Here is an 8,747-nt window from a genome sequence, read left to right on the forward strand (position 1 = left end):
TCCAACATTATGACTTAGGCTAAAATGTGTTTGGGGGGTTTTTATAAAGAACCTTTATTTTCCTAAGTAAAATAGTGATTTTACTTAGCAAAAGAATTTGAAGGGAATGAGTGAATTATGAAGCGGTTTTAGCACTTAGGCCTTGCAAGTCATTGGGTCGAGGGTCTGGTCCCTCCAGAAGTCAGAGAAATGCTCTGAGCCCCTTTAACTTTCAGGTTGTTGGTGCCTTTAGTACTTATGGGAAATTAGTAAAGTTTAGGGAAAAATGAGTGAGGAGGTTAATTAGTTTTACTTTTTCCTCTGATGTAAATGTCTTCATTGTCATCCATACTTTTTCAAAGTGATAAAAGCAAAAGATTTAAGCTTTTAACTTAACCATTCATCATACATAATTCTCCAACCAAACATCTACTTACCCACCTACACATTCTACCATTTTTACTTCTTTTTTTAGCGTGCACTTAAACTAGCAAACCCTTCTAAAACTTTTCTTTTTCTTTTACAATGGAAATCTATCTAAGTCTATCCTTATTACATCCAAGGGCTCAGATTAAATTGTTGAGCTCCTTTTATTCACTCTACCTATCTACTTATCCGCCAAGATTAAACAATTTGGTCATATTTTATTCTCTATATCTATAAACATGAAATTCAAAACATGGAATAACCAAGATTAAGTTATTTGGTTACCATAGATTGTGGCATAAGTAACAAGTTGCACACAATCTTTATTCAAAAACTGAAATAGAAATGGAATTTGGACTTAGGCACTTTCATGGTCTTTTTTCTTTTTCTTGGGATTCATTTTCTTTCATTTTTTTATTTTATTTTTTATTTTTTACAAATATGGAAAACATTTGCAAAGCATACTGAGGCTGATGAAATATACAGAAAATTGATCAGGATGAAGATAACCAATGAAGAATGGTGGACTAATATCCTCTTAATCCTGTAAGTTACTATGGTAACTCTGAGGTAAAAGAAAATATTCACTAAGGTAAAGTCTGGTAAACAAGTAAAGAGTATCAATAGGGAAAAGTAAACAAGGATCCAACACACAATTACTAGAACAACAACAAGAGGCAAATTCGAGTTTCAAACTCCAGATCTTCCATGAATAAAGGGACAGTAGCAATTATTTTTACATCTGTCTCTATATTTTTATAAAAGATATTTTGTAGTTCCTAGAATAAATCTCATGTAGTTATGAGATATTTTGATGTAATTTTTGTATAAATACTTTTCCATTCGAAGTATTGAGGGTGGATTCTATAACATCTCTATAAGTCTATGTTGTAAAGTTAAGAGAGCTATTGTAATAAAATCTAGATTTTTGTTGGAAAAGGAATGAAAGTTGAGGATATTTCATCATATTCATGTGCAATCTAATTGCAAATAAGTATTCTATCCTTGTGATTTTATGTGTTTTCTATATGTTTCAATGTTTCATGCATCTGAAATCTAAATGGTAAAATAGTCAAAGTATATCAGAATTAGATTTATTGCTCTCTGTTATTAACAGTCTACCATTTACATGTTTTCTTCTAAACTATTTCGACAAAGGAATTCTTAATTGCTCCTCTATCCCTCTAGTTTTTCTCTAATAAGTCCCTGGTATAGGATTCTTAATTGCCTTATGCTGGTCGGCCTATCTTCCTTTCTTCTTTCTATTCCTAACTTGAGGATTCTTGATTTCCCTCTAGTTTTGAGAAGAAATATCATCCATTCGAGCCCCAAAGTTTGTTTTTACTCTGTTATCCTGCCTGTTGAAATCCTACCTCAGCAATTTGACTTATTCCAGTGAACTATCCTTGTTTGACTCCATAGCCCAATGACCTAAAAGCCTAGTTTGCCCATTTGTTTCAGAACTCCACCACTCTCAAACAAAACAACCTTGAACATTTATAAGTAGCCTAAAATCTTTTAAAACAAAGCTAAATCATAAAGAGAGAGCCCTCTCTGAGTACAGATTAGCTAGATTCTGTACTTAAAAGATTGGTTTGTGGTTACCTCAGATCCCTTTCCTTCTTCCAATAACTTCAAAGGAAAATCTGAGTGATAACAGGTCCCTTGAAGAATATTTGCTCAGCTTCATTGTAAGATACAATCGTTTCTATGGAAAATTCAATGAAAAATTCTCCTAGAATACTGTTAATCTAAAAATCAATAGCTCTTGAGATGTTGTTGTTGGTATCCTTGAGTCGCTGTATTAATTCAGGTTTCCACGTGGTAGGCTTGTCATTTCTAAAACATGTATTGTTCTTGGTCAACCTTGATACCCATTCATATAGTTCATTAGCAAACACAGCGAAGCAAATCTCATGTTGTTCTCTAAAAATATATCTCTGCAACATGGCTTTAGTCATCAACCACAAATTTCTATTCTCCGGAGCAACAAATTCTCATTCTTTCTGATTTACGAAATCTTTTATTTCCTTCTTTGATGGATGCCACATCCACATGTCCCTTAAACAGATCCCAGTCCTGGTAATGGAACCACTTTTTGGCTCATTTTGGCTTGACCTAGGCTCGACTTATACTCCACCCTAAAAAAACCCTCAAACACTGTCCCTTTCGGCAATGACCTGGAAGAAGATCACAGTCTCACCTAAGGTGGCTATGGGTGGTTGCAGAACCAGGTTTCTGCAACCTTGAGGGACTATGCGAGGTGGATTTTACTTCGTTTTTTTGTACTTTACTTATTCTTCTAGCATACATATCACTACTGCATTGTATAACTTAACTACTTACTTTGTCACATTCAGCCTAACATAAAAATATCATAGAACAATACAAATTGTGATATCATAACATTTACTTGCAACCATTACTTCGCAGAACAAATAGAAAGAAGACATAATGTTAGGGTCCTATAATTTATAGGATCTCAAGGTGATTGAGTATTTTATCTCAGAAATTTCATATTGTAAATAATTGTCAATCTGCAACTGATTTCCAAAAAAAAAGAATAAAAATTAAAAGAGGGCATTAAAGAAAAGAAAAGAGGAAAACAAAAAAGATTGAAAAAGAGTAAAAGATAGAACCCCATCAAAAGAAAGAAAACAAAAAGAAAATAATATTGAAAGTGTTGCAAATCTAAATGTCACTACTGATATATAGTTTTCATCATGATTGATGAATAAATATTGTGTGCATCTTGTTTAAAAATGCCACAATGATTAGTTATTTGTTTAATCATACAGTATAATCATGGTTAAACATGTTTCAATTTCTGTAAAATAGACTAGGAAAAAAATATTTTACAAACAATTTAATCTTGGAAAATTAGTAGTTAGGTAGAAAATGAAATTGATTCAAATGTTTAATCAGAATCAATAGGAGAAATAAGGGATAGGATTTAGTAATTTTTCATTTTCATAAAAGAAAATAATATGGGTTTGCTGGTCTAAGTGCACCTCTTTAGAGGAATAAAAGTGTTAGTTTAGTTAAAGGGTAAGCAAAAATAGTTGGTTTTATAAGTATATGTATATGCCTTTTTTTCTTAAGTCTCAAAGACATTGTGAAAAGGGGCATGATGGGGATAAATCCTTTTTTGCATGTCTTATATTTCAAAGCTTTATCCTAAGTTCAAAAGCAAAAATGAAAGGCACATATGGACAAAATTCCTTTTGTCGTTTATGGTTAAAGGGTGTTGTTGTCAAAACATCAGGATTCTCCATCCCTCACGATCCATGACCCTCATTTGTGTACGCCCCCCTCTCCATCCTACCTTTACTGCCAGGGGGGTCTGAAAAGGCAGCTTTTCCCATCGGGCCTCATCATGGTGTCTTCTCCTCATTGCACACCCACCCCCTTGCCATACAACTTACTGCCTTCTATCCCCTCTGAAAACCACCTTCCCCTCATCCGCATGATCATGTCTGTACCCCGACACCTCTGCCACTTAGCTCCTTCCACATTGCATAGTTGTTGCCCAATTAAATTCTTTCCCGGTAGAATTACTGTTGGGCATTCAATTTCCCTTCCCAAGTAATTGTTCAACTCCAATGGTCCCATGCCACCCTCCAACAGAAATTTCCATCTTAATTAAAAAGCCTTAAACAATCCTCATTTGTCCCTTTCACTTCTTATTTCCTGTAATTCACAGTTTCTACTAAGTGACCTGTTGCAAAACGTTTACTGAACTAGATCAAAATTGTTAGAACTCTACCTCCTTTTCCCTTGACAACTCATTACTTCAAATTGTTCCCGATAAGCTTTCCTTTCAATTAATATTATCTTTCACTGATCTAAACATGCCTCCAAAGAGAAAAAATTGAGAGAAAACTATCAATCCATTAATTCCTCCCTCCATAGACTGAGATCACATTCCTTTAGCTGATAGGGGTTATAAGATCAGTGAAACACAATGCAATTGTGAATTTTTAGAGCTCTATTGTTGGCTAGAGGATAAACATGCTCACAAAACATATGAAATTGGACTTTGGGAGTCCAATCATCCTCATTATATTTTCCCTCTAACCTTCCATGCCCCTAAATTCACTAGGAAATGATAAGCCTATTATGTCCCTAGCCAAAGGGCCATTATGGCCCTATCTAGTGAGATCTTGTTTACAATTACTGTCGAATACATAAACTAGATGATGCTAGTTCCCCCTATGGAAAACAATGCCCCATTCTCCTTAGAAGCCCTTAACCAACTCTATCAGAAGCTTGATTTTGCAACTAGGGTCAAGATTTTTGAGATCTTCTTACCTGAAAATGCCCAATTACCAAAGAAGAATCCTCCATACCCTTCCTCAACCTTCCATCATCAAGATAAATAGATTATAACAATAATTTCATACATTTTAGGTTATTATTCTGATCAGTGGGTAGATGAACCTATTTTAGGCTTCCTTTCCATTTTTTCCACAAACAACAAACCATCCATTTTCTTTAATTTCAGTCAATTCTTGGTTGATAACATCCATGAGAATTTTTTGAAATTTCCAACAAAGCAAGTGTTTAATTACACTTCAGTTTTAATTTACATGTTTCTTTATTATCAAGCAGACATGTTCTGGTTTTCTATGCAAAATCTAGATGATGAAGGAAACCAACAACCTATGATATTTTGGCCCTCATTGGTCATGAAAGAGCAGCAAGAATTCTCATGCAAACATTTTATTGAGGAGTTTGTTCACCCAGCTATGAACATCCTAAATAGTTCTACACAACCCAGCATCAGTGAAGACATCAAAAGGGTTTTTGAGTTGACAGATCAAGCCAAGGTTGGAGATTGGTATTTATAACAAAACTATATAGAAATTAGAGTTTATGGATGTGAATTTGTTATGAAACCGGCTCAAGAAAAGACAGAAAAGATAGATCAATGCCTTAGAATTCAGCCTCTTCGAGGGGGCAACCTCCTTTACATTACGTAAATGAAAAAATCTTGGATCATTCAAATGACAAAACCTCCTTTCTATATATAGGATTCTAAGGATCACAATATAACCCAGCCGACCTAACAATAATAATATAAAGCCACAAAAATAACAATAGAGGGATTCTATGGGGATAATAGGGGCACGACAATATTAATAAGGGATGCAACTACAATAGTAATGGGGTAATCACTAGTATTATAGGGACCCAACATGCCCGTCTCCTTCAAAAAAGTGTTGTCCTCAACGCTTGAGTAGTTCTGGGTGCTTCTGTATAAAATTCTCATCCTCCCATGTGGAATCTTCAGTGGATAAGTTATTCCACTTGATAAGATACTCCGAAATTGATTGATTTCATAACTTTCAAGTTCTTTTTCTGTAACTGCTTCCGGTTCCAATATAATTTTTCCTTCCTCGTCAAGTTTTGGCAATATTGTTTGAATTGGGAGCTTGTCTCCTATAACCATCTTTAGACATGAAACATGGAAAACTGGGTGCAATCGAGAAGCTGCAGGAAGCTCCAATTTGTATGCCATAGTACCAATCTTTTGCAACACCTTGTATGGACCATAATAGTTTGGTGATAATTTATTATCCTTCTTATCTTGCTTGAGGGACATTTTCTTATATGGTTGTAGCCGTAGGAATACCCAATCACCTACATCAAAACTTCTTTCACTGCAATGTTGATCTGCCTGTTGTTTCATTCTATTCTATGCCAACACGAGTTTATCCTTTAAGAGTTGGAGGACTTTTTGTTGATGTTCGATGTGATGTTCCACTGCTTGAACCTTATAATTTTGTCTTAAATATGATGTGATGGATGGTGGCTGATATCCATAAAGTGCCGTAAATGGGGCCATTTTTGTTGTTGTATGGAAGGAAGTGTTATACCACCATTCAGCCAGAGGCAACCATTTGACCCATTGTATCTGTTTATCAGATACAAATCAATGAAGATATCCTTCCAAACATTTGTTTACTATCTTAGTTTTCCCATCAGATTGAGGATGATAAGATGAGCTATGAGCTAACTGAGTACCAAGAAAAGAAAATAATTCTGTCCAAAAATTTCCAGTGAAAATGGGATCTCTGTCACTTATAATAATATTTGGGTTTCCATGTAGCTTTTGAATTGTTTCCATAAATGCAGTAGAACCTGTACTGGCTTTAAATGGATGTGATAATGCACAAAAGTGTGCATACTTGGTAAATTTATCAACTACCACCATGATGACACTCTTTCCCTCAAACTTGGGTAAACCTATGATAAAATCCATTGAAACCTCCTCCCAACATTGGCTTGGAATGGATAAAGGTTGTAATAGACCCGGTGTCTTAATTGTTTCAACTTTATTTTTTTGGCAAACCAAACATTCCGCCACAAATTTTTGAATATCCGATTTAAGGCCATCCCAAAAAAATTCCTTCTTAACCCTGTGGTAAGTTTTTAAAAATCCTGAGTGCCCTCCTAAGGGAGAAGTGTGCAATTCCATAAGAATCTTTTGTTTTAGTTGGGAATTCTTACAGAGGTATAAGTGATCTTTGTACCATAAAGAATCATTTTGCCAGCTAAATGTATCAAACGTACTAGAATCTTGTTGTAACTTTTGAATAACTGCCCACACTTCTTCGTCATTCTTCCATTCCTCCCTTGCTTCATTTATCCAACCTGGTTGGATAATAGAAATGGCGCACAACAATGTTTCCACCTCCTCATCCTTTCTTGAGAGTGCATCTTCCACCACATTTTTCTTCCCTTTTTTGTAGATTATTTCAAAGTCATAACCCAACATCTTTGTTACCCACTTTTGTTGCTCTTCAGAGGGTAATATTTGTTCTAAAAAGTATTTAAGGCTATCATGATCTATTTTTACCTTGAAGTGTCTTCCCATTAGGTAGGGTCACCATTTCTTAAGTGCATGGAGTATTGCCAACATTTCCTTCTCATAAATAGCTTTCTGTAAAAACTTTACCTTGATTGGATGACTTTCAAAAGCAATGGGTCTTTCATCTTGCATTAAAACAACACCAATTCCATTTACTGAAGCATCACATTCCGCAATAAAGGTTTTTGTGAAGTCCGATGTAGCTAAGACCGGTGCTTGGCACATTGCCTCTTTAAGAGGTTCGAAGGCCTTTGTTGCTTCTAGAGTCCATAAAAATGCATCTTTCTTCAATAATGTTGTTATAGGTGCTGATATTCTCCCATAATGCTTAACAAACTTGCGATAATACCTTGTCAACCCAAGAAGTCCTTGCAGATACTTTATGGATGTGGGGATTTTCCATTCCTTAATGGCTTTAATTTTGCTAGGGTCTACCTTAACTCCTTCATGAGATACAATATGACCTAGATATTCCACCTCTTGTACTCCAAAGAAACATTTGGATCTTTTTGCATATAATTGTTTCTTCTCCAATAGTTGTAGCACCCTGTCAACATGTTCAACATGATCCTTCCAAGACTTGCTGCAGATTAGTATATCATCAAAAAATACTAACACAAATTTTCTAAGGAATGGTTTGAAAATGGAATTCATCAAACCTTGAAATGTTGAAGGTGCATTGGTAAGGCCAAAAGGCATGACCAAAAATTCATAATGACCCTCATGAGTTCTAAATGTTGTTTTCGAAATGTCTTCAATCTTCATTCTGATTTGATGATATCCTAAACGAAGATCCAACTTGGTGAAGTAAATTGATCCATGCAATTCATCCAGTAATTCATTAATGACAGGAATGGGAAACTTATCTTTAATAGTGAGCTTGTTGAGCTCCCTATAATCCGGACACATGCGCCAAAATCCATCCTTCTTGTGCACTAATACTACTGGAGCATAGAAAGAACTTTGACTTGGTTGAATTATACTAGCCTCTAGAATTTATGTAACCATACATTCAATTTCACTCTTTTGGGCATATGGATATCTGTACGGCCTGATGTTTGGAGGAATACTTCCTGGAATCAGATGAATAACATGATCATGATCACGAATAGGTGGGAGACCTTTGGGAGTCTCAATTACCTTGGAATGATTGTCCAATACTTTTTGGAGATCTGGAGAAATAGATGATTCCAATGTTGAAACATCTAGTGAACATAATTGTGCAATTACACCCCTTTGTTCCTTTTTTAGAAGTTTTGTCATACTGTTAGAGCTGATTATCTTTCTCGGTTTCCCTATAATACCCCTTAATTCAAATTCCTTTCCTTCCACAGAAAATTTCATGAAAAATTCTTGAAAATTAAAGGCTATTATATCCAAGGATTGTAGCCATTGGACTCCTAGTACAACATCAGAACCTCCCATTGGAATGGAAATCATTGGGCTAGTCAATACATATTCTTCCATT

Source organism: Pinus tabuliformis, chromosome 9 (genome assembly GCF_031772625.1).
Source record: "Pinus tabuliformis cultivar Carrire ecotype Pingquan chromosome 9, CPIR1, whole genome shotgun sequence".
NCBI classification, from domain to species: Eukaryota; Viridiplantae; Streptophyta; class Pinopsida; order Pinales; family Pinaceae; genus Pinus; species Pinus tabuliformis.